The 27,170-nt window shown below is 46.0% G+C and overlaps 1 protein-coding gene across 3 annotated transcripts in view; it reads right to left on the reverse strand.

Moving 5' to 3' along the window:
• Positions 1-27,170, reverse strand: part of LOC145348863 (leucine zipper putative tumor suppressor 3-like) — a 181,299-nt gene that overhangs the window by 31,850 nt on the left and 122,279 nt on the right. Inside the window, exon 1 of one of the 3 annotated variants that reach the window (XM_080197097.1) lies at positions 17,528-17,605. The exons of 1 other annotated variant lie outside the window; for it this stretch is intronic. The gene's annotated coding sequence lies outside the window, so the exon portion shown is untranslated. Of the gene's footprint in view, positions 1-8,069; positions 8,229-17,527; positions 17,606-27,170 lie in introns of those variants that run through there. One more of the 3 variants, XM_080196920.1, reaches the window with a different exon arrangement.

Below are 27,170 nucleotides of genomic sequence, written 5' to 3' on the forward strand. Positions count from 1 at the left end.
AAAGAGCACCATGTATATGAAACACGCTCCCAAATAAAAGTTAATGCCAGCCTGATTATCACCTTCAAAGGAGTAAAGAGCTGAGTGACTGACCATATGGCTAGGGAAATGCGCCAATGAGTTCTAAGGATCAGGGTAACTGGAGATGACTGTGTGCTGTGTGCAACATGACTCCTTAACTGCTGGATTCAATGTCATGCCAAGAAAAGCAACCAGTCGAGGGTGATTAATGCAGGACTAGATATAATGGGGGCAGAGAGAGAGCTTACTTAGCCTCTTCTCAAGAGATGAAATACGTAGGGCTGAGCTCTGTGGCAGGATACATTGTAGACGTCTGTGGAAGGGATGGGCCTGGATGGATCAAATGGCCCATTCTCATTCCATGCTGTTAGCCCATACCTCCTGCTATTTCCAGCACAAAACCTACCGGAGGGATGGTACAGCACACTGAAGCTCCTATATTCATGCCAATGATTCTTTACGCAGGCGTGGTCTCGATCTGGGGAAGATTAAATAAGATTGGTACTTCCTCACTGGAAGGGAAATTCTCCCCATGTCTGCGTGGGTTTTCTCCAGTTTCCCCCACATTCCAAAGACGTGCGGGTTAGGTTGACTGACCATGCTAAATTGACCCTAAATAGGTGGGGTTACGGGTGGGACTGTTGTAGGTACAATCTCAATGGGCCAAATGGCCTCCTTCTGCACTGTAGAGATTCTATTCTTCTATGAGTCCGCCCAAACAAATCAGCTTTCTTTCCTCAATGTCAGTGCCTCAAGAATTGAAACCCCTCCATTCTTTCAGCCCTGCGTTCAAACCTCTAATTTGTTTATCTAAATGCCAGTTGGCTCTGGTAGTAATGGGTGGCGAGATGGCACAGTGGTTGGCACTGCTGCTTCAGAATGCCAGCGACCCAGTCTTAGGTGACTGTGTGGAGATTGCACATTCTCCCTGTGTCTGCGTGGGTTTCCTCTGGGTGCTCTGGTTTCCTCCCATAGTCCAGGTTAGGTGGATTGGCCATGCTAAATTGCCCTTTAGTGTCTAAGATGTGTAGGTTATGGGGATTAGTAAGGTAAATAAATGGGGTTCCAGGGATAAGGTCTGGGTAAAATGCTGTTTTGGAGAGTCGGTGCAGACTTGATGGGCCAAATGGCCTCCTTCTGCACTGAAGGGATTCTATGATTCTAATCCCGATTAGCTATTTGGCTGGGACTTGCTCCGATATCAGCAAGGCCGTTACATCTAGGTCGTACTGATGGAGGGGCAGCCTCTGATTCTGCCATCAAATCAGACACTGGATTAAAGTTTATTAGTGGCACAAGTAGGCTTACATTAACCCTGCAATGAAGTTACTGTGAAAATCTCCCAGTCACCACAGTCCGGCGCCTGAGGGAAAATTTATCCTTCCTGCCTTTTTGGAGTGTGGGAGGAAACCGGAGCACCCGGAGGAAACCCACGCAGACATGGGGAGAATGTGCAAATGCCACACAGACAGGGAAGTCGGGTATCGAACCTGGGTTCCTGGTGCTGTGAGGCAGCAGTGCTAACCACTGTGCCACCGGATGATCCAGCGCATCGTGTGCAGGAAACAATCTCCCCCCCCCCCCACCGGCCACCTGGCACCAAGCTGGCACTACCCACATCTGATGTGAGTCACGTTTCTGACTCCACACTGCCATGATGGATTTTCTGGGGATGATTCCGAGGTATGGATCTGATAATTATTTGTTAATTTATTATGATGAGGACGCCGACATTCAAAGTCAGGAAACAGCTGGGGGCGGGGGAGAGGGGACAAATCACTTCCTGCTGTAACATCGTCATCCTCCCTCAGTGTAGCCGAACAGGCACCGGAGTGTGGCAACTTGGGGGTTTTCACAGTAACTTCACTGCAGTGTTAATGTTAGTCTGCTTGTGACACTGGTAAATAAACTTTCAACTTTAAAACATGACTTGGCCTTCTCGTGATATTTTCCGCTCCCATCGCTAAACACCAGCTTTTTCAGATGCACCATAGAAAGCATTTTTCAAAGCTTGATGTGGCTCCAGCTCTGCCCTAGACAGCAAGAAACTACAAAAGATCGTGAATGAAGCACAATTCATCAGACAAACCAGCCTCCCATTCATCGATTCTGTCTACGCTTCCCACTGCCTCGACAAAGCAGCCGACATAATCAAGTTCCCAGACATTCTCTCTTCCACCTTCTTCTGTTGGGAAAAAGTCTGAGGTCACGTACCAACTGACTCAAGAACAGCTTCTTCCCTGCTGCCATCAGCCTTTTGAATGGAGTTACCTTGCATTAAGTTGATCTTTCTCTGCACCTTAGCTACGTCTGTCGCACTACATTCTCCGCTCTCTCCTTTCCTTCTCTATGAACGGTATGCTTTGTCTGTATAGCATGCAAAAGATAATACTTTTCACTGTACACTAATATATGTGACACTAATAAATCAAATCAAAATCAAATCTGCCCGACACAAAACAGCAGCGAAAAATCCCGGCATTTGGGCGGCACGGTAGCACAGTGGTTAGCACTGTTGTTTCACAGCTCCAGGGACCTGGGTTTGATTCCCGGCTTGGGTCACTGTCTGTGCGGAGTTTGCACATTCTCCCCGTGTCTGCGTGGGTTTCCCCCGGGTGCTCTGGTTTCCTTCCACAGTCCAAAGATGTGCGGGTTAGCTGGATTGGCCACGCTATAGTGTCCCGGGACGTGTAGGTTAGAGGGAATAGCGGGTAAGTACGGGGATAGGGCCTGGGTGGGATTGTTGTCGGTACAGACTCGATGGGCCGAATGGCCTCTTTCTGCACTGCAGGGTTTCTATTAATATTATCCTAACTGGCAGTACTTTCACAGCGACCTTCCAGTATCCTCCAAACAAGAGCAGCAGCAGCAGAAATATTTTTGTAGCCATCCACTTGGGAATATCCTCTACTACACAGCATATAAATAGAGGTCTGTACAAAGCTGAAGTACCTACTTGTGGCAAGGGTGCAACCCTTTAATACAAAAACTCAGAAAGAAAGGACACGTGCCAGTACCAGTGTATGAAAATATGCAGCACCTCTGCTGCTATGACTGTAACACTATATTCTGCACCCTCTCTTTTCCTTCTCCCCTGTGTGCTCTAGGAACAGTGTGCTTTGTACAACGCACAAAAAACAATACTTTTCACTGTAGCTCAATACATGCGACGATAATGAATCAAATCAAAATGGGGAAAGGCTTTTGTAAATATAAAGAAGACACAGAAGCTGTACTCAAATCACTATGGTCCTTGCTGACTAACAGAAAATGGCTCTTTCGACAGCTAGGTATCAGTCATGATTGAATGGCGGAGCAGATTCGATGGACCGAATGGCCTGATTCTGCCTCTATACCTTATGGTCTTAGATAACCGGCTCATGTTGCAGATCCTGCAGCATTTAAATACAAACGGGATCCTATTTGGCAGGCACCCAGAAACCATCACCCTTGCTCAAGGAATTCAGAACCAGGAAGCTCTTAAAACCTGCGAGCTAGGACATACAGAAGTGAGAACAAAGGAGAGCAGAATTCCCTGCATTTATATAGTGCCTTTCACAAGCCCAGGTCATCCCAAGGTGATTTTTACTGCTGGTGAGGCATTTTGGACTTGCAGTCACTGTGGTCACATGGGAAATGGTGGTCAATTTGTGCTCCCACAAATGTGAAAATGGCCAATTTTCACATGTGGGTTGGAGGATCAATGTTGAGCAGCGTATCATGAAGAATTCTCCTTCTCTTCTTGAAACATTATCGCAGGATCCCTTGCATCTACCTGAGAGGGCAGGTGGCACCTTGGTTTCCAATCTCAACTGAATGACGCCAGTTGTGGTATTGCAGCACTCCCTCAGCGCCAGCCAGGATTCTGTTGTTCAATTTGTTGCTGGAGTGAGACTTGAACCCAGAATATTCTGACTCTGAAATGCAAGTGCTACAAACAGGGCTGCAGCTGAGAAAAGGCTGCTGGTTCTGGGAGAACTGAAAAGACTGAGGTTGCCGGATTTTGTTTGTTAAAGACATAAAAAAAACGTGCATTTATGTAGCGCCTTTACATAACCTCAGGATTTCCCAAATCGTTTTACAGCCAGTGGCACTCGGACGTGCAGTTGATGCGTTAATGTTGGAAACGTGGCAGTCAACTTGTGCACAACGAGGTTTCAAACGGAGTGGAGGGGAAGTGGGGCAGCGAAATGGCTGAAAGATGTCACGGCCGCAGTGTCAAACACACAATTGTGAAGTGCTTTGGTCTCTAATTCACTTTTTCTTGTCCACTGTTGTTCATCTGTAAGAGCTTCCATTTCTGACAAAGACTGTTCGTACTCACTTTGTTTCCTGCCTTTGTTTCACTCTGCAGTGATACTGCCGACTGTTTACAGCAGTTTCTGCTTCTGTTAATGAGACTGAGCTGCTACAACAATGGAGCTTTCAATGCTACTCAATAGCCTTATAGAAAATTCTTCATTGTGTAGTCACTTAAATACACGCCATCTCATTCCTATCCAAGTCACTGCATAGTGAACAACTCAGAAACAGGTTGAACTGGTAACTCTTAAGGCAAAGTAAAGACATTGTTCCTTTTTTTTTGGCTTGCATCCAATGCATCAAAGTCAAATTTCCAGAAGATGCTGGGTGAGAGACCTTTCTTTGTAGTGTCTGACTGACTCGGAACAAATTGTCTCTGTTTAGCTTGGGAATCTGGTGCATTCAAAGATAGGAAGCAAGTCTCTCGTCAGACTGGCTTTGTTTTACTTCTGGAAGCAAGGAGCTTCAGTGATGTCAAGGGTAAGTTGTCTAGTGGTCTTGTTACTTATGAATGAAGGCTTCCTAATGAGTCAGCTAGAAGTCCTCATCACATGTCTGCCTGCCCCCGAACCAGCCTACTGCACACAAACACAAGAGCTAAATACTGCAGAGGCTGGAAACTCTAAAATAAAACCAGAAAATGCTGGAACTACTCAGCAAGTCTGTAGAGAGAGAGAGAGAGAGACAGAGCGTCAACCTTTAAGTCAAGACCTTTTGTCAGAATGGCCATTGACCATTCACTCCCTCCACCAATGTGCACCATCTACACGGTGCACTGTAGGAACGGATCAAGGGCAGGATTTTCCGGTGACACTTACCCCAAAGCCAGAAAGTCCCACCTGAAGTCATTGGATCTTGGCATAGTCCACCCCCCCCCGCCCCGGCCCATTGCCATGGTGGGCAGGATGGGAAAATTTCGCCCCCCCCACCCATCCCCAAGAATTCAACTGGCATTTTGCCTATATGGATGGGCCCCACCTTGATCAAATTTCCCTCAATTTCCTCTTCCACAAGGAGAACAACCCATCCTTCCCAATCTATCCCAGATGACGGAAGAACCTTATCCCTGGAAGCACTCCAGTGAAGCTTTTCCGCACCATTTCCATATCATCCAATAGCATACACCAACTGCCCCAATATATGTAAGCTCTTAGGTAGAAAGGCTTGGAATGAGTTTATTTTTTGTATTACTGCAGACAGAAATGGAAGGCTGTACTCTAACACCCTTACCTTTGGATGAAATGTTAAACAAAGGCCTCCAAGATGGATGTAAAGATCCCATTGTACCACATCAAACAGCTTATGTGCAGCAGGATCTCACAAACAGCAGCTCTATGATGACCAGATGATGTTTTTTTCTTGAAGTGGTGCTAATAAAGAGATCCATATTGGTTCACTAGACTGGGGGCTGTTCGAGTGGGAGAGGGCTAAAGTGTGGGCTATTGTTGGCATTACCGTGTGTTCACACCATGCTCCACTGGAGTTCACATCAAGGCATCAAAGAATGGGAAACAGGCAGATTGTAAAACCTTCAGCAACCAATGGAAATTTCCAATATGTCAGTGCCAAAGACAATAACAGAGAGTGAGCAGTAGCCTGAGGGTCATAATTCCAAATAATACCTAAACATACAAGCGATGAGCTCATACTGAAACCAGACTTTCATCACAAAAGGAAACATCTTCTTCATCCGTTTCCAATTAAAATTCTTGTCTTATGAACCAAGCTCTGGAATTCCCTCTCTAAACCTCTATCTCTCTCAAAAGTTTTAAAGTTTATTTTATTAGTGTCACAAGTAGGCTTACATTAACACTGCAAATGAAGTTACTGTGAAAATCCTCTATTTGCCACACTCCGCTGCCTGTTCGGGTTCACTGAGGGAGAATGTAGCGTGGCCAATGCACCTAACCAGCACGTCTTTCAGATTGCGGGAGGAAACTGGACCACCCGGAGGAAACCCACTCAGACACAGGGAGAATATGCAGACTCTGCACAGACAGTGATCCCAGCTGGAAATCGAACTTGGGTCCCTGGCACTGTGAGGCAGCAGTGCTCTACATGGGGAGAACATGCTGACTTTGCACAAGCAGTGACCTGAGCAGGGAATCGAACCTGGGTCCCTGGCATTGTGAGGCATCAGTGCTCCTTTTGACACATACCTCTGGTAAAACCTACTTCTTGATCAAGGGTTTTGACATCAGCCTGAATATCTTACTTGGCTCAGAGTCAAATTTTGCTTCATAACACTCGTGTGAGAAGCCAGGAGACATTTTATTACATTGAAGACGTATAAATATAAATTATTGTTAATATTAAAGGTTACATTCTGCGAGACTGGAAACAGCCTCAGGGAAAAGTGCTGTTCATTGCACCTCACAGAATTCGCTGCATGTGAGATTCTTGCTGATGTGTCTGAGTGACGTGATAAGATGCTATATAAAGTCAGTCGTTCAGTTCTGCTGCAGCTTTGGTCATAGGAGAACAATCCCTGCATGCCAGTTCCCTGAATTTTCCCGACTAGGCACCTTTTATTCCCAACAGTGTGTCGGAGTTTCACCGGCTCCGACTTTAAAGTCAGGGCAACAGAGCTGCTCTTCATAATGTCACAGGAGAAACAGAAAGAAAATAATCATCTGTACTTGTCACCTTATTGACCTCAGGACATCCCAGAGCAGTTGAAGGCCAAATTCCTACAAACAGCAAAGCAATATTAACTAGATAACGTCTTCTTTAACAAAGGTTGGTTGAGGGATAACGAGTGGCATTGGAGAGGGTGCAGAAAGGATTGACGAGAATAGTTCCAGGAATGAGGAATTTCAGCTATGGAGACAGAGTGGAGAAATTGGGACTAAAACTCTCCCTCAATTTGCCAGAGTGTGGCGACTAGGGGATTTTCGCAGTAACTTCTTTGCAGTGTTAGTGTGAGCCTATTTGAGATACTAATAAAATAAACTTTTAAACTTTAAAGAGTGGTAGAGGGACAGAGAGGTTTAGGGAGATAACTGGGACGGGCTGGGAGGAGATTTGGTCAATGTGTTCCGAAATCACGAGGGGTCTGAATGGAGTAGTTAGGGAGAAACTGTTCCCATTGATGGAAGGATGGAGAATGAGAGGGCACAGATTTACGACAACTGATAAAAGAAACAATGAAGATATAAGGAAAACATCTTCGTGCAGTGAGTGGTCAGGATCTGGAAGGTGAGTGTGGTGGAAGAAGGTTCAATCGAGGCACTTATGAGGGAATCTTAATATCGGAAAAGGAAGAAAGTGTAGGGCTAAGGGGAGAAGGCAAGGATCGACACTTGGACGGAGCATCGCTTATTCAAAGAGGAGACACAGACACAACGGGCCGAGAGGTTTTCTTCTGCGCTGCAACAATTCTGTGATTCTGTGAAGGTGTTAAGGGTGATAGCATCAAGATGGGCAAATAAAGTGTTGGGATGCAGATTTAACTGAGGTCTAATTGTGTGCTGGATTCGAAGGGCTGAATGGCCTACTCCTCTTTGTATGTATCTATTAGAGGTTAGCCAGCTGAAAACCCACACAAGCCACAGATTCAGTGCAGCATTTGTAGAGTTAGTGCACACCAGAACTCCTGCAAACCTTAGTGAACAAAATCTTTTTAAGGCTCTCGAGCTTGGTAATGAAAATAAGCCCCCTTATCAATAGTCGGCTGCACATTCAGCTCTCGGGCAACAAATACGTCCAAGATAAAATAAACTGCAGGAGAAAGGAACACATCATACCTCCGGTCTCCTTCTGGTACATTTAGCTTTTGACTGGAAAATTAACGTCCTGGGAAGCTTGCAAAAGCCCGTACAGTTTCCAAATTCATCCTTCGTTGTGGAGCGTAATGAGCTCGGGGAGCTTTCTACGGGAGGGTTTCCACACTGCCTGCTGCTAACCTTGTCACTGTACAAGTGGCAAACTGCAATACAGGAAGATATATGTACTCGCGCGCACACACACAGGAGCTGGGAGGGGTTAAAGGACATTCTGCAGCACACATGTCAAAACTGTCAGCAGTGCTTGACTGGCTACTTGCACTGGCAGTACTGTTCCTCTACCAACTATGTAAACAGACTCAGCGGGCAGCCGGCACTCCCACTTACATTCAGACGGATTCTGCTCAGTGCTCTAACAGCCCCTTATCATCAAATGAAAAATCAAATACAACTCCAGCGCTTGCCTTGCCTTTCTCTTAAAGGGACAATATCTTTGTGTAAAAAAAAGAAACACAATATGTGACGGACGTAATTGTTGGTGCTCTGAGTGGGGGGGATCCGATTGCCATGTCTGTTTGAAAGGAAGCACTTGCAATTATATCGTGCCTTAACATGTCTCCTGGAGTTCCTGAAATGCTGCACCGTCAATGAATTCCTTAATGTGGGGCTGCTGGCACTGGACTGGGGTGGGCGCAGTTAAGAAGTCTCACAACACCAGTGAGTGGCCTGACGAAGGAGCAGTGCTCCGACAGCTCGTGATTCCAAATCAATTTGTTGGACTTTAACCTGGTGTTGTGAGGCTTCTTACAACGATTTCTTGCCAGTTATAGTCAGTGTCATACGAGCAAATGCCAAATTGTACACATCAAGATCCCATGAATTATTCTGACACAGAGTTCAACACAAATGCCCACAGAGCCGATCTTTTCCCTGCTCCTTCCCACACTTTCTGCTTTCCTTTCAGATTTTCGTGACTTGCAGTTTTGTTTTTCTGGTGATTGATTGATCAACCTCCACGTTGAATGAGGGAGGAATGTTGGCCAAGGCATTGGGGTTACACTACTCCTCTTCAAATAGAATCACTGGATCTTTCAAATCCACCCAAGCAGACGGAAGGAATAATTGCAGATTTCCAGCATCTTAGCAAGGGATTTTCTGGCACGTCCCGTCAGCAGGGTATTCCGGTCCCATCAGAGGCAACCACCAGTGGTGGGGTGGGCAATGTTATAGACCTCAACACTGGTGACCAAAGATGAGCCAGCTCCAGAAAACGGGCACAGGAGAACCCCGGAATTAGGAAGTTGGGCTTGTTTTCATGTGGTTTTCAAGCTGAGGTTTTCAGAGGGTATGATTGGAACCATTCAAGATTACAAATGGTCAAAAGTTAATCCCAACAATTTGCTAATTGTGGTAAAGATGTTGAAATAGCAAGGGGTACAAGCCAAAAATTAGGAAGTTAGAAAGAAAAAGTGAAGGCAGGTGAACCTAATGGGTCAGTTGTGGGATTATGGACTTGGCTACTAGGGAATCCAATGACAATGTCAATATCACTGAGTTTAAAAGACAATATACACGTTTGGAAAGAGAGATGAGGTTCAGAGATTATCTGAAAGGTCATTCAAATGGTGATAAGATTCATTAATGATACATGAGTTTTGCTTAACCTACTGTTTTTTCTGGTTCCTAAATATTTGGATATTTTTATCTGAAGCTTTTCACAAACAGGATATTATGAAGGAAGTTAGTTTACAGATTGATCCTTCGAACCTTCATTTAGGTTGGCAATATGTCTGTCATATCTGTCAAAAGGCAGAAAGGTCTGCTCGATCTTACCATCTCTCAATATCCAGAGCTTATCCTACCTTTGATCCATTGTTGGAATGCACTTTGATGATACCAAACCACCTCCTCTCTCAAGGCTGACTTTAAACCTTATTCAGGCCTTTTTCACCTCCAGACTCAACTATTCCAATTCTCTTAGTCTTAAATCTCCATGAATTCCAGTTTGAACAAAACCTGCTGCAGGTGTCTTGTTTATTGTCAAGTCTTGCCTGCCCATCTCGCTTCTGTCACCCTCTTTCCCCCAACAAGTCAAATTTAAATTCCACATCGCACTCTATTTGTGATCCTCCTCTATAAAGAGAGTCATAAAGTAATAGAGATTATACAGCACGGAAACAGGCCCTGTTTCCATCCGTCATCTACCTCCTTAGGCCCACCATTGGTGGCAAAGCCTTCAGTCACCAGTGTCTGCTCTCTGGATTTCCCTCCCCAAATATCTCTGGCCTCTCTCCTCACCCTTAAAATGTTTTCAAAGCATTTTGCACTGACCAAACCTTTGGTCACATCTAATCTCTCCTTCCCTTGCCTCGTTTTCATATGGGTGGCCTGAAACTGAGGAGCAATTGTGCACCTTCTAACATGAGCACTCAAAACGGAAAGTCCCTCCTTTTGAAATGTGTTACTGTTTTGGGGCAACTCTATAGTGGAATATTGGGGTGTGATAACAGTAAAACATTTAGTTACCAATCATGCACCCATTTAAGGTACTACAGTAACCTATGTGCAATGTACATAAAGCAGCTGACTTATGAAGTGATGATGATGAGTCTAGCTGTGGAAAAATGCCAAGGATGAATATTGCAATGATACTTTTATAGTTTCATAAAAAAAGTCTTAGTAAGGCTAAAATTTAAGCACACAACTTGTTTAAGTAAAGAATTCAAAATGATTTATAAGAGGACACAGCAGTGAACAGAATCATATCACACAGCACCAAGGCCTTGAAAGTGTGTTCAATAATAAGATTTTTTTTCCAGTTTATGTACAAACTGCAATAGTATTAACTCCACAACACCAGCCCAGAATATTGGGTAGATCACCAGAGAGACAGGACAGTGAGGATGTGACTCCACTCATTCTCCAAATCCTAGAATTGCCCACACTGTGGTTTTACCAGCCCATTGCCCTCCTCCGACACCCACCCCAACCAACTCTTTATGGTTCACTTTGGGAGTACTTTCTTCTTCCTTTAATTGTGTATGTTGACAGTAATTAGCAAACTAGGCGATGTGTCAACTTGGATGCGGAGTGCTCTGTTAGAGAGGAACCTAATGCTATCCTCTGCTGAATCCCACATTCGCCAACCTGTCTCCATAACCCGGGGCATTGCAATCAGAAGTAGGAGGCAGGAAGATTTCCTTTTTAAACACCTCAGCAAGTCTTTGTGCTCCAAAACTAATTCTAGCTCATTAGGTCCATTGTTAGAATAGAATAGAATCCCTACAGTGCAGAAGCAGGCCATTTGGCCCATCAGGTCTGCACTGATTCTCTTGGGAGCCTCTTACCCAGATCCTATCTCCGTAACCCCATGTATTGCTCCATTAATCCTCCCAATCTACACATCTTGGAACACGAAGGGGCAATTTATTGTGACCTATCCTGCACATCTTTGGACTGTGGGAGGAAACCAATGCACCCAGAGGAAACCCACGCAGACACAGGGACAATGTGCAAACACTGCACAGTCAGTCACCCAAGGTTGGAATTGAATCCGGGTCCCTGATGCTGTGAGGCAGCAGTGCTGACCACTGTGCCACCCTTTTAAAAGATCAATTTTTGTTAACCAAAGGGATTAAAGAAATTGGGATAATATGGGCACATGTTGTTGGGCTGCCGATCAGCCACAATCTCAATAATGGTGGAAAAGAGTTGGCGGGTGGGTGGGGGGTGGTGGTGGCGGCTGAATGACCATGCCTGTACCTTTGTTCAGCACTCAGCCTGAGGCCAGCCACCTCAGCACAGAGCCAAGACTGGGATTTGATGTGATTTGATTTATTGTCACATGTACTAACATACAGCGAAAAGCACTGCTTCTTGTGCGCTATACAGACAAAGCAAACCATTCATAGAGAAGGAAATGAGAGAGTGCAGAATGTAGTGTTACAGCCATAACTAGGGTGTAGAGAAAGATCAGCTTAATGCAAGGGAGGCCCATTCAAAAGTCTGATAGCAGCAGGAAAGAAGCTGTTCTTGAGCTGGTTGGTTTGTGATTTCAAACTTTTGTATCTTTGTCTAACGGAAGAAGGTGGAAGAGAAAATGTCTGGGTGCGTGGGGTCCTTGATTATGCTGACTGCTCTTTCGAGATAGCGAGAAGTGTAGACAGAGTCAATGGATGGGAGGTTGATTTGTGTGATGGACTGGGCTTCATTCACGACCCTCTGTAGTTTCTTGTGGTCTTGGGCAGAGCAGGAGCCATTCCAAGCTGTGATACAACCAGAGAGAATGCTTTCTATGGTGCATCTGCAGATCTCATCTAAATAGCCCAGAATGGGATGAGCAATATACCTGGGGAAAGGAGTCATTCTGGAAATCAAATGACTATTGGTGTACTGTTACCTTTCAAGAGCAATAAATGCTGGGCTGGCTAGTGATGCCAACAATCCGGTACAGAATTAGTTTTATAAAAAGTCAAAACAAGGATGATAAAACCAGGGTTGTAATTGAAAAACGGTTATACTGGGAAAGTTTATACAATGAAACCTTCCCTTAATTAGTCCAAGAAATGCTGTTTACATTATGAAGAAGGGACAACAATGCTCTGTTTACATGACAAGCTTTCAGCTATTGTCACTATCCAGAACAATGAGGGTTTACAATGCTGTGAGACGGCCTTGAGTCTCGTATTCCACACAAGACTTTTCCCAACCCTTATCAATCCAACCCCACCAACATAAACTTCTAGACATCTCTCCCTTGTGAGTTTATTTAGCTTTCCCTTGAAGCATCTTTGCTGGTTTCCTCACTCCTTGGATGAAGACATTTCTCCTGAATTTCTTTTTGCACTTATTGGTGATGATCTGATATTTACAGGCTCCAGATTTAGTCTCCCCCACAAGTGGAAGCATCATCGCTATGTCTACCTATCAAATCCTTTATAACTTTGAATACCTTTACCAGGTCATAGAACATAGAACATAGAACATAGAACACTACAGCACAAACAGGCCCTTCGGCCCACAAGTTGCGCCGATCACATCAATACCTACCAATCCATAGACCTATCTATAACCCCCAATCCCATTAAATCCCATATACTCATCCAGAAGTCTTTTAAAAGACCCCAGCGAGTTCGCTTCCACCACCACTGACAGCAGCCGATTCCATTCACTCACCACCCTCTGAGTGAAAAACCTAGCCCTAACATCACCTCTGTACTTGCTTCCCTGCACCTTAAATCTGTGCCCTCTCGTAGGTCATGTTGAAGACTTTAAAGAGAAAATCTCTTCAGTCTTTCCTGTGCAATATAATCCTTCAGTTCCAATGTCTCCAGTGCCTCTGGAACTGTCAGAAGCACTCTTTGGTCTCACCAAGGTTTGATACAAGTTTCACCTAAACTGATGCCAACTCTTCATCAGATTTTAAGATTGTGAGTCATCAAATGTCCAGCACAACTAGCTTTTCCTGAAGTCAGTACCTGACATACGGGGATGAATTTGGTCAGGCTACATTCCTAGCACAAAGCCACACTGAGTGCTAATGTGGATTAACTTGGATGTGGGTTTCAGTGCATCTGACCTATGGAACCCCCAGCGTTCCAATCATTAATTTTAATGACAACCTTGATACACAATTCTCCAAATCAATGCTCCCATCCGGCAATCGGGAAATAAGATGCTCGACTCAGGCCCAAAATCAGGTAGCAAGGTCTGGGGATGGAGGGTGCAGTGCCACTAATGACTGCCCCTCCATTCAGCAAGACCATGGCTGATCATTGACCTCAACTCCACTTCACCATCTCATCCCCATATCCCTCGACGTTCACACATCTCTCAATCTCAACTCTGGATATAGTCAATGACGGAGCACACACCATTCTCTGGGGTACAGAATTCCAAAGATTCACAACCCTCTGAGAAAATAAAATCTCCTTTCAGTCCTAAAGGCAGACAATTCATCCAAAAACTATCGCAACCCCCCACCGCTTACCCCACTGAGGATGGCAGGGAATGGGGGACGTGACGATGCCTTGAGTTCCGAGAGAATTGATGTCAGGAGGAACTATGAGCAGGTGCAAGCAACATTGTTTGACTTTGATGTTCAAGCCTCCTACCCCTAACCGCTTACTCAGTATCACTAAAAATAAACTGCACTATTTAGCTGGGACACATGAACCACTTCCTATCAATCAGCACTCTACAAACACAGGTAACTTGCCAGGTCCCATGCCATTGTATGAAGAGCATTATTGCTTAACAGCCATTCCAGTGGGGAGGTGGCGGTGTAGTGCTCTTGGACCTGGTAATTCAGAGAGCCAGGGAACACAGGTAGAATCATAGAATCCTACAGTGCAGAAGGAGGCCATTTGGCTATCCAGTCTGCACAAACCACAATCCCACCCAGGCCCTATCCCTATAACCCTGTGCTAGTCCCCCTGACACTAAAGGACAATCTAGCCAAGCTACCTAACCCACACATCTTTGGACTATGGGAAGAAACTGGAGCATTCAGAGGAAACCCACACAGATTTGGGGAGAATGTGCCTATTCCACACAGTGTCCCAAGCTGGGAATCGAACCTGGGTCCTGGAGCTGTGCTAACCACTTTGCCATGGTGCTGCTTGTAATGTTCTAGAGCTTCAGCTTCAAATCCAACCATGGCAGATGGTAAGAATCAGGAATTAATTCTGACCATGAACCATTGTGAAAAAAAACAATCTGGTAATGTCCCTCAGTGAAGGAAATCTGCTGACCTTACTTGGTCTGGCCTACATGAGACTCTATACTCCAGAGCCACAGTATTGTGGTCAACTCTTAAATGTCCTCTGTTCATGAGCAATAAATACCTGGCTCAGACAATGGCACCCACATCCAATGAATAAAGAAAAAATGAGTTGATGGGTGTAGCAATGCAAGGAAGCCTGGTGATGTAAGGAAATCATTCCTGATGATTCCAGGAGAACAGGAACGTTCTTTCAAAAATTAGCTAGCTGTTCCCTTGATCCACAGCCCATCACAGTCTGACCACCTCTTTGTGAAATCAGAAGAAGACACCTCAACCCCTCGACAGAACTTCCTTCAGCAGCTGCAGGCCCGCCCTCCACCTGTGATACTGACTCTCGGGCACGGTTTAGATTCTTTGACCATCGCAACCATCAGACAACCTCTTGAAAGCCAAACCTGACACAGGGTCAAAGTTCAACCACTGTCAGTGGGGAGTACTCGCATTCCTGAGTCAGAAGGTTGTGGACTACAGAAATAGGAGCAGGGATAGGCTGTACAGAAACAGGAGCAGAGGTGGGTCATACAGCCATTAATGACTGCCACTCCATTCAGCAATACCATGACTGATCATTGACCTCACCTCCACTTCACCACCCTTGATCCCTTGACGTTCATGCATTTCTCAATCTCAACCCTGGAAATACTCAATGGTGGAGCATGCGCCATGCTCTGGAGTACAGAATTCCAAAGATTCATAACCCTCTGAGAAAAAAACTCTCTTTCAGTCTTAAAGGCAGACACCTCATCCAAAGAATATGCCCCCCCCCCACCACCACTAACCCCCCCCGCACCTCCCCCCCACCACCAATTACCCCAGTTGTAGACTCTCCAGCCAAAAGAAACAGCCCCTTTCCAGATACTTATGCCCATCAGCTAGGATGGCATTCAACTGCAACATCTTACGGATGAGAAGATAAAGCAAGGCCCTCTTTACCCTGTTGAAGATGAGCAGTAAAGGTCTCCCCAGTGTCCTGGCCAACAATTATTCTTCAACCAACTTCATTACAATAAAATCAAGATGGTCATTTATTAAATTGTACACTACTCACTCCCATAAACAGCTAAGTGGTCACTGTGGTTCTGACATTACAAGAGTCAGTATACTTTGTATTTCATTGGCTGCAAAGTTCTTTGGGCCATCCTAAAGCAATTTTTGAATGCAAATCTCTAACTGTGGCTACATCAGAAATATGAAAACCATTGCTGCTCAAACATCAATTTAAGTACAAAATGTACAAGTGGATCATGGCTTCCTATTCTGCTTGTGTGGTTGTTACATCTATTTGCAACTGCTTACCACAGAATCACAGAATTGCTACAGTGCACAAGGAGGCCATTTTCCCATCGCATCCATACTAGCTCTCCAAATGAACAACTCACCTAGTGCCAATCTCCCACTTTCTTCCTGTTAACCTGCACATTCTTCCTTTTCAGAAAACGCTTTGATGGATGGCACGTTGGCACACTGGTTAGCACAGCTGCTTCACCGCGCCTGGGACCTGGGTTCAGTTCCAGCCTTGGGTAACTGGCTGTCTGTGTGGAGTTTGCACATTGTCCCCGTGTCTGTGTGGGTTTCCTCTGGGTGCTCCAGGTTCCTCCCACAGTCCAAAGATGTGTGAGTTAGGTGGATTGGCCATGCTAAATTGCCTTTAGAATCCCAAGATGTGTAGGCTAGATGGATTAGCCATGGTAAAAGTGTGGGGTTATGGGGATAGAGCCTGGGTAAGATGCTCTATCAGAGAGTCAATGCAGACTCAATGGAGTCTGTGCATTGTAGGGATTCTATGATTCTAAGATTGAAGCTACCTCCACCACATTCCCTCTGTCTGTGTATTCCAGACCCTAACCACTCACTGTGTGAGAAAGTTATTTCCCTCTTAATCGCTTCTCCTTCATTTTGCCAATATCTTTAAATCCTCTCATACACGATCCTTGCACAAGTGTTAAAGTTTATTCATTAGTGTCAAAAGTAGGCTTACATTAATACTGCAGTGAAGTTACTGTGAAAATCCCCTAGTCGACACACTCTGGCACCTGTTTGGGTATATTGAGGGAGAATTTAGCATGGCCAATGCACCTAACCAGCACGTCTTTCAGACTGTGGGAGGAAACCAGAGCACCTGGAGGAAACCCATGCAGACACGGGGAGAATGTGTAAACTCCACACAGATAGTGACCCAAGCCGGGAATCGAACCCAGCTCCCTAGCACTGTGAGGCAGCAGTGCTAACCACTGTGTCCTATTTAATCTGTCCAGGCCCCTGGTGATTTTGAACACCTCTATCAAACCTCTCAGCCTTCCTTTAATTAAAAAACAAGCTCTAAACTTTTCAATTTCTAACAATATTTACCTTCAGCCTGATCTGGATTTGGTGCAATGCCTGTCCTCATTCTGAAGGGTAATGGAGTCACTCTGCTCCTGAGTGAGCGAATTTCTCTTTTATTTGTCACTCCTACAATGGTCCCGGGGTGCTGTTCATCTCCCCTGAGCCATCGCTGAAATGAGTGATTAATTTAGATTATTAAAAAGAGAAATGGGTTCGGGACACAGCACAGGGGTGATGGGAGCACACATATAAATAGCCCACTCGGTATGGTCCGCAAATATCAGTAACGCAGCTTTAAGATTCACCCTCGCTGCTCGACACAGATCAGAAAGCACATTAGGAGCCAGCGAGAGGTGCACATTGCCAGTACCTGCCGCATCTTCACACAGCCGGAGTGAGGGTAAAATACAGCTCACTTTGAGGAATGCATTCCGCACTCTGACTCTCCTCCAGACTTCACCGAAACAGCTCCCGCACTGAGAACAGTGAGTCACCTGTACACAGACATCCGATCCCCTCGGTCCCTCCTTCACTCTGCACACTCTGCTCACTTTCAGCCTATTGGGTTTCCACAACCTCTCAGCCTTGTTTCTCCGTTTATTTACTGGGGTGCCCCTGAGTTCTGAACAACAGCCCCAACCAACCCAGTAAAACTGTTACCTCCCCCGCACCATCTGAAAAAAGCTCCGGTCCTGTCATTGTCCCTCCTTCTTTGAATCACCAAAGCTCAGAGCCAGTCTCCTGATTTAACCATTTCATTACTGCCGCTTCTAGCTAAGGGTCCTGAAGGAAGCCCAGTCCATCACGCAAACCAGCCTCCCATCCATTCACTCTGTCTACACTTTGTGGGAGTGCAGACTGGATGGGCTGAATGGCCTCCTTCTGCACTGTAGGATTCTATGATTTTAGAATTCTACTTCCTGCTGCCTCGGAAAAACAGCCAGAACAATTAAGGACCCCACGCAGCCAGGACATTCTCTCTTCCACATGAGGAAAAAGATACAAAAGTCTGAGATCACATGCCAACTGACTGAAGGACAGCTTCTTCTCTGCTGCTGTCAGACTTTTGAATGGATTTACCTCTCATTAAGCTGATCTTTCTCTACACCCTAGCTATGTCATAACACCACATTCTGCACCCTCTCCTTCCCTTCGCTCTGTACCTTTGTCCATATAGTGCGCAAGAAACCATACTTTTCACTGTATACTAATACATCTGAGAATAATAAATCAAATCAGTTTATTAGATTTTTGTAACCATCCTGTCCCGACTTTCCATTGACTTCCCAGAAAGAAAGCAACTTGTAAAGTGGGGAAACAAGAGTACTAGTCCGAACTGTCCTTTTCCCTCCTGCATTCAGGGGGACTCTCGGCACCTTCCAGGACCAAGCAGCCCCTTGATCAGCCCTCTCTCCACCACCTATATCATTCACTCTTCACCACCCGCACACAGTGACAGCAATGTGTCCCATCTACAATATGTACTGTGGAAACTCCTTCAACAGCACCTTCCCACCCCATGATCTCTACCACCTAGAAGGATAGATACCAGGTAAGGATAGCAGATTTCCTTCTCTGAAGGATATTTGTGAACCACATGGGTTTTTCTGACAATCGACAATCGTTTCATGGTCATCCTTAATCCCAGGTAGTTATTTTTTATTGCATTCAAATTTCATCAGCAGATACCTGGGAACATCACCACCTGCAAGTTCCCCTCCGAATCGCCCACCACACTAACTTGGAAATATATTGTCCCCATTCCTTCACTGACGCTGGGTCCAAATCCTCGAATACCCGCCCTAACACCCTGTGGATGTCCAAATTCCCCAGGGACTGCAACAGTTCAAAAAGGCAGCTGACCATGGCCTTCTGAAGGGCAAATAGGCATGGGCAATAAGTGCCAATCTAAACAGTGATGCCCACATCCCTTGAATGGATAAATAAACTTTGTTCATAATTCCCAGCATATGATGTGCAGAATCACATCGTCATTCACAACACACTCTCAGAACCATACAACACATAAGAGGGAGTCAATAGCCGAGTGATTTTATCACTAGACTATTAATCCAGAAATTCAGCTGATGTTCTGGGGAGCGGGGTTCGAATCCCACCACAGCAGATGGTGAAATGTGAATTAAATTTTAAAAAAAACTAGAATTAAGAATCTACTGATGACCATGAAACTATTGCTGATTGTCGGAAAAACCCATCAGGTTCACTAATTTCCTGTAGGGAAAGGAAATCTGCCGTCCTTACCTGGTCTGGCCAATATGTGACTCCAGAACCACAACAATGTGGTTGACTCTTAACTGCCTTCTGGACAAGGGCAACTAGGGATGGGCAACAAATACTGGCCTGCCAGTGATGCCCATGAGTCGCAAATGAATAAATAAAAGATAAGTGTGGCCATTCAACTCTTCCAGGCACCTCAGTCAGTCAATAGGATCATAGCTTGAGGTCTTAACTCCACTTTTCTGGCTGCCATAAAACACTTGATTTCATTCTGATCAAAAAATCTCAAAGTTGAATAAATTCAATGGCCTTCATTGGTCACTTGAAGGGGGAGAAAACTCCGAACATCAATGACTGTCTAAGAGAAGAAATTCCTCATTTCTGTCTCAAATGAGTGATCCCTTATTCTGAAATTGTTCTAGACTATCCCACAAAGGAAAATATCCTCTTAGCAGTGACCCTGTCAACCCTCCTCAGAATCTTATACATATCAACAAGATTATCTTTCAGTCTTCTCAACTCCAACAAATACAGGCCCAACTTGTACTCTTACCACAGAAAACAATCCCTTTATCCCAGGAATCGGTCCAATGACCCTTCTCTGAACTGTCTCCAATGCTTGTATGTCCCTGCTTAAGTAAGGTACATGGCGTACGTTAGTTGTGGTCTCACAGTTGTAGCAAGATCATCCTACTTTTATACTCAATTTCCCAGAAGGAGACCATTCAGCTCATCACATAGACTCATAGAATAGAATCACAGAATCGCTAAGGTGCAGAAGAGGCCTTTCGGCCCATTCAATCTGCGCCAGCTTTCTAACAGAGTACCTTACTCAGGCCCTTTCCCCACCCTATCCCTGTAGCCCCACACATTTTACCACAGTTAATCCCCCTAACCTACATATCTTGGGACACTATGGGGCAATTTAACATGGCCAATCCACCCAACATGCACATCTTGGGAGGAAACCGGAGCACCAAGAGGGGAGAATGTGCAAACTCCACACAAACACTCACCTGAGGCCGGAATTGAACCAGGTCCCTGACGCTGTGAGGCAGCAGTGCTAACCACTGTGCCACCACGCCACCATATAGAAGAGAACATTCGGCCCATCGAGCCTGTACCCACTCTCTGGCACAGGATCTTACCCAGGCCCTCTTCCCTAGCCTATCCCCATTACATGTGTGCTGGCATTTTCTAACAGACTAGTCCCGCTCCCCTGCTCTTCCCCCATTGCCCTGTAAATGTTTCCTTACCAAGTATATATCCAATACCCTTTTAGAAGTTACCATTAAATCTGTGTCCACCCACCTTTCACTCAGTGCATTCCTGTAAACAGCTTGCTCTAAAGAATTGCTCATCCCCTATAATCTTTTGCCACACCAGGAACTGGAAGAATCTTAATTAGATTGGTTGACTGAAAACAAGAAAACGTTTTTGTAATTTGAGAAACGGAAAGATCGAAGGGTTTTACTTTCTGTTTGAGCACAAACACAATACTTTGGTTCCCTTTAAAATAGCAATGAGATTGCGTGGTTGCAGGGAGTCAGAAATAAGAATAGAAATATCCAGCAAACATTCAGAAGATCAGGCAGCATCTCTGTGCAGACAGGAGAAGAGTGGGCAGCTCGGAGGCCTGATACTCAGGGCAGAGATGGGGGTGAGGGATGGGGGGTCCTGACAAGGCTGCCCACGTGGAGGACCTGCTGAATTTGATGGCAGGATCTCATTAGAATTCCTTCCAGCCATTCCTTGTCCAGCAGCCGTGCATTCTGGCAGGATGACTGGCTGCAGGCTGGGAAAGGGAATGGCAGGGGCTCACGAGCTGGGAATCTTGGGGTCATCCTTTGGCATTTCCATAAAACCATAAGATCATAAGACAAAGGAGCAGAATTAGGCCGCTCGGCCCATTGGGTCTGCTCTGCCATTCAATCCTGGCTGATATTTTCTTATCCCCATTCTTCTGCCTTTTCCCCATTACCCCTGATTCCCCTTATTAATCAAGAACCTGTCTACCTGGGAGATCATTGACAACTTGATGGTGGACCCCCAGATCCGCAACCGGTACAACCTGCACCACAGCCAGTGAGTAGGAGGCGGTCTGTTACCCCAGACTGAAGCTCCAGACTGGCCACTTCGGCGAGGAGGATATTATATGGTAGGATGAACACCCAGCTCCATTCTCTTGGGAAATTAAGAGTCAGAAGGAATTCAATTTTGTTACAATGATCTTATAGATACTCTATAACCTGGCCTCCACAGCCTTCTGCAGCAAAGAGTTCCACAGATTCACTGATCTCGGCTGAAGAAATTCCTCCTCTGTTTAAAGGATCATCCCTTCAGCCTGAGGTTCTGCCCTCTGGTTGTAATTTTTCCTACCAATGAAAACATCCTCTCCACAACAACTCTATCCAGGCCTCGCAGTATCCTGTAAGTTTCAATAAGATCGCCCCACACCCTTCTAAACTCCAACAGGTACAGACCCAGAGTCTTCAACCATTCTGCATTCAACAGGGATCATTCTTGTGAACCTCCTCCGGACCCTTTCCAAGACCGGCCCAAAACTGCCCACAATATTCCAAATGGGGTCTGACCAGAACCTTATACAGCCTCAGAAGTACATCCCTGATCTTGTATTCTAGCCTTCTTGATATGAATGCTAACATTGCATTTGCCTTCCTAACTGCCAACTGAACCTGCACGTTAACCTTAAGAGAATCTTGAACAATGACTCCCAAGTCCCTTTGTGTTTCTGATTTCCTAAACATTTTCCCATTCAGAAAATAGTCTATGCCTCCATTCCGCCTTCCAAAGTGCATAACCTCACACCTTTCCACATTGTATTCCATCTGCCACTTCTTTGCCCACTCTCGTAGCCTGTCCAAGTCCTTCTGCAGCCCCTGTTTCCTCAATACTACCTGTCCCTCTACATATCTTTGTATCATCTGGGGTGTGATATCCATGTGATACAGAGAGGGTGTGACATCCATGTGGTACGGAGGGGGTGTGATATCTGTGTTGGGGGAGAGGGTGTGATATCCATGTAGGGGGAGGGGGTGTGAGATCCCTGTGGTACGGAGGGGGTGTGATATCTGTGTTGGGGGAGAGGGTGTGATATCCATGTAGGGGCAGGGGGTGTGATATCCATGTGGTACGGAGGGGGTGTGATACCTGTGTTGGGGGAGATGGTGTGATATCCATGTAGGGGCAGGGGGTGTGAGATCCCTGTGGTACGGAGGGGGTGTGATATCTGTGTTGGGGGAGATGGTGTGATATCCATGTAGGGGGAGGGGGTGTGATATCCATGTGGTACGGAGGGGGTGTGATATCTGTGTTGGGGGAGATGGTGTGATATCCATGTAGGGGGAGGGGGTGTGATATCTGTGTGGGGGGAGAGGGTGTGATATCCATGTATGGGGAGGGGTTGTTATATCCCTGTGGGGTGAAGGGTGTGATACCCATGTCGGTGAGGGAGTGTGATATCCATGTTTGGGGGGAGGGGTCTTACTGGCAGGTCTTCATTGATATAAATCACTGGAAATTCTTGGCTATCGGGGCCCTCCCAACTCCTGGACTATAGTGGTCACCTGGTCCGATAAGAGTGGTCCATGATCTTTGGTTGAAGTGGGGGGAGGAAGGGAGCGGAGATTGGGAATGGGGCACCCTCAGATTGTAGTGAGACGAGGGGGTAGGTTGTTGTTTTGTGAGACTTCAATCAAGGCTACGCTGTTGATGGATAATTCCCAACGGTGAGGGAACTCAGGCTGGGCTAGGCTTCAGGGTTTCCTGAGGGGTTTTGGATGGGCACTGGGGGGAAGCACCCTTCCTCTGCCGGGGAGCTCCAAGATTTGTCTAAGCCTCTTCTAGTTTAGTCAGCTCCCCTCTCCATGTGATTGCTACCAGGAAACTGGCAAGACCTGTCTCCGAACACACGCCCCACCCCATTCCTGTAAGGTTCCAATCTTTGGGAAATCTCCCACTTTCCATTCTTTAGGGAAGTCCCAGCACTGGCCTCCCGCCATCGGGAATCCCCATCAGGCTGTGCTTTTTAAAACTTAATATAACCCACGCCTGTTTTGAATGGGGGCAGGACCAGAATGGTTGTCTGATTATAGTGGCTAGGATAATGCTCAGGTTGCAGGCGAGATCACAATTTTCAGAATTTTAACCCCCTTGTCCAAACCTTTCCCATATCCATCAGGGGTCCGAGGAGGATTAACTCTGTATCCCTGTCTGAGCCGCTGAGTATTCCAACATCCTCTATTTCCTTTTGGAGGTGGCACAGTGGTTAGCACTGCTGCCTCACACCACCAGGGACCAGGGTTCAATTCCAGCTTTGGGTGACTGGCTGTGCGGAGTTTTTCAGTTTTCCCTGTGTCTGCCTGGATTTCATAGGATCATAGAATCCTACAGTGCTGAAGGAGGCATTCGGCCCATTGTGTTTGCATGGACCACAATCCCACCCAGGCCCTATCTCCATAACTCCATGCATTCATCCTAGTTAGGGCCCCCCCGACACTAAGGGGCAATTTAGCATGGCCAATCTACCTAACCTACACATTTTTGGACCGTAGTAGGAAACCAGAGCACCCGGAGGAAACCCCTTACAGACGTGGGGAGAATGTGCAAACTCCACACAGACAGCAATCCAAGCCGGGAATTGAACCTGGGTCCCTGGCGCTGTGAGGCAGCAGTGACTACCATTGTGCCACCTTGCCATTTCCCCCAGGTGCTCCCACAATCCAAGAATTGGCCATGCCATATTTCCCCTTAATGTCCCTAAATGTGCAGGTAAGATGGATTAGCGATGGTAAATGTGTGGAGTTACAGGGATGGGGGGGGTGGTGGGTGAGTGTGGCAAGATGCTCCATCGGAGTATCGGTGCAATGGGCAGAATGGCCTTCTTTCGCACAAAATGGTCTTCTAGGCAGCACGGTAGCACAGCGGTTAGCACTGCTGCTTCACAGCTCCAGGGACCTGGGTTCGATTCCCGGCTCGGGTCACTGTCTGTGTGGAGCTTGCACATTCTCCTCGTGTCTGCATGGGTTTCCTCCGGGTGCTCCGGATTCCTCCCACAGTCCAAAGATGTGCAAGTTAGGTTGATTGGCCATGCTAAAATTGCTCCTTAGTGTTCTGAGATGTGTAGGTTAGAGGGATTAATGGGTATGATATGTAGGGATATGGGGGGTAGGGCCTGGGTGGGATTGTGGTCGGTGCAGACTCGATGGGCCGAAGGGCCTCTTTCTGCACTGTAGGGTTCTATGTTCTTCCAGGGGTTCTATGGATTTTCCGCATTGGAATAAAATTTCCTCTTTTCCAAGTTTTTCTCCCATTCCCCCATTTAGTGGCATGGTGCAGAGATTCTAGCGAGTGGTCATAGTAATGGAACAAGAGCAATGACACCACAGTGTCCCTCACCCCATTCAACTTTTGAACCTTTCTCACAGTAACAAATTCAAACTGGGTGATTTGATGGAAAGCATTGCCCACATTAATTGAGCTTTCTACACTATTCAACACATTTTTATATTGGGAATGAAGAGAGAGTGATTTAGCTGCTGTACGTTTAAATGGGCGATAAAACCTTGACCCTGGAGGTACGTTAAAGTGAATGAGGTATTTGTTCCACTAAAAATTGCAGCTGCATTCAGAGGTCATGATTGATTTCACAGCAACAATGCCAACAAATAGTGTTTGTGAGGAGAGGATAGGCAATGGGTCTCGAGGGAGATAAAGCAAAAGCAGGTAAAAGGAGCTGTGTTACAAACTAGCCATGATCTCACTGAATGGTGGAACATGTACGAGGGAGCAAAATGGCTTAGATTAGTCATGATCTCGTTGAAGGTCAGAATAGGCTCAAGGGGATGAATGGCCTATTTCTTTTATTACGTTCCTAGCATCCATAATATGGCACAAAAGGAGGCCCTTTAACCCATCATGTCCATGCTGGTTCTCTGCAAGAGAAACATAGATAGTCCTATTCCAAAAACAGAAAATGCTGGAACGTCTGAGCAGGTCTGACAGTATCTGTGGGGAGAGAATAGAGCCAACGTTTCGAGTCTGGATGACCCATCATCAGACTGGCAGTCCTGTTCCACTCTTCCCCTGCAGCCCTGCTGGTACTTATCCAAGTCCCTTTTGAAAGTCCTGATTGAATCTGCCTCCACCACACTCACTCCTCGTCCTAACCATTCGCTACATATAAAAGATTCTCATGTTGCTTCTGGTTCTTTTTTGCCATTGGAGTCCTCCGATTCGCAATGCTTTGTTCTATCTGTCTGGACGCATCATGATTTTGAATATTTCTCTGAAACCTCCTTTCATCCTCTTCTTCTCGAAGGAGAATAGTCCCAACTTACTTCTTCAATCCATCCAAGTAACTAAAGTCCCTCATACCTGGAAACGTTCTTGGACCCGCTCTAAAGACTTCACACCCTTCCTAAAGTGTTCAGAGTTGGATACATTTGTTGGGATTTCCCGCAACCCCCCACCGCCCGTGGCATGTTTCATGGTGGCAGAGGTAGCTGGCAGTGGAATCTTCTGGTCCTGCCTTTGTCCACGGGGCTTTCCATTGTAGGCAACCTACTGCCAAGAAACCCATGACAAGGGTTCATCATTAGTGGGACTGGGAGATGCCACCAGCGGAAAATTCCGGGCAATACTTCGGTTGAGGCTGATCGGGTGTTTTCTGAGGTCTTATGATTTGTGCGCATATACTCTCAGTTCACCTGTTCCTCCACACCTTTTATTTTCTCCTGCCTCTCCTCACTTTTTTCTCCCAAAATATGTCACTTCACATTTCTCAGAGTTGAGTTGTATCTGAATGCTGTTTGCCCATTCTCTTGAAGTCTACCACTGGCCTCCTCACAGTTCACAATATTTGTAACCTTTATGCCATCTGAAAATTTTGAAATTGTTCTCTAGTCTAGATCATTACATGGCAGGAACCCCATTAAGTCTCCCCTCCACTATTCCCATCCACTGAAAAAAGGGGTTGAAACCTCCCCTCTCCTCCCCCCCCCCCCCCCCCCCCCCAAGCTGCTTTAGGTCCATATCCATGTCAACAGCATTGTCCTCAGAAGTGTTTTGGTTACCTCATCAAAAATTCTACCTGGATGGATGAGTCACACAAGTTTCCTCCTATCACACTACGGGCAGCAATATAACAGGAATAGTCACCACAAATCTGCCAAATTCCCCTCCAATTCAATTTTCAAGTTTGCTGACGACACCACTGTAGTGGGTCGGATCTCAAACAGTGACGAGACAGAGTACAGGAATGAAATAGAGAATCTGGTGAACTGGTGCAGCAACAATCTCTCCCTCAATGTCAACAAAGCGAAACAGATTGTCATTGACTTCAGGAAGCGTAGTGGAGAACGTGCCCCGTCTCCATCAATGGGGGCGAAGTAGAAAGGGTCGAGTGCTTCAAGTTTTTAGATGTCCAGATCACTAACAACTGTCCTGGTCCCTCCATGCCAACACTATAGTTAAGAAAGCCCACCAATGCCTCTACTTTCTCAGAAGACTAAGGAAATTTGGCATGTCAGCTACAACTCTCACCAACTTTTAAAGATGCACCATAGAAAGCAATCTTTCTGGTTATATCACAGCTTGGTGTGGCTCCTGCTCTGCCCAAAACTGCAAGGGACTACAAAAGATTGAGAATGTAGCCCAATCCAACACACAAACCAGCCTTCCATCCATTGACTCTGTCTATACTTTCCGCTGCCTCGGCAAAGCAGCCAGCATAATTAAGGACCCCACGCGCCCCG

Source organism: Carcharhinus amblyrhynchos, chromosome 1, assembly GCF_965287045.1.
Source record: "Carcharhinus amblyrhynchos chromosome 1, sCarAmb.v2.hapA, whole genome shotgun sequence".
Lineage (NCBI taxonomy): Eukaryota > Metazoa > Chordata > Chondrichthyes > Carcharhiniformes > Carcharhinidae > Carcharhinus > Carcharhinus amblyrhynchos.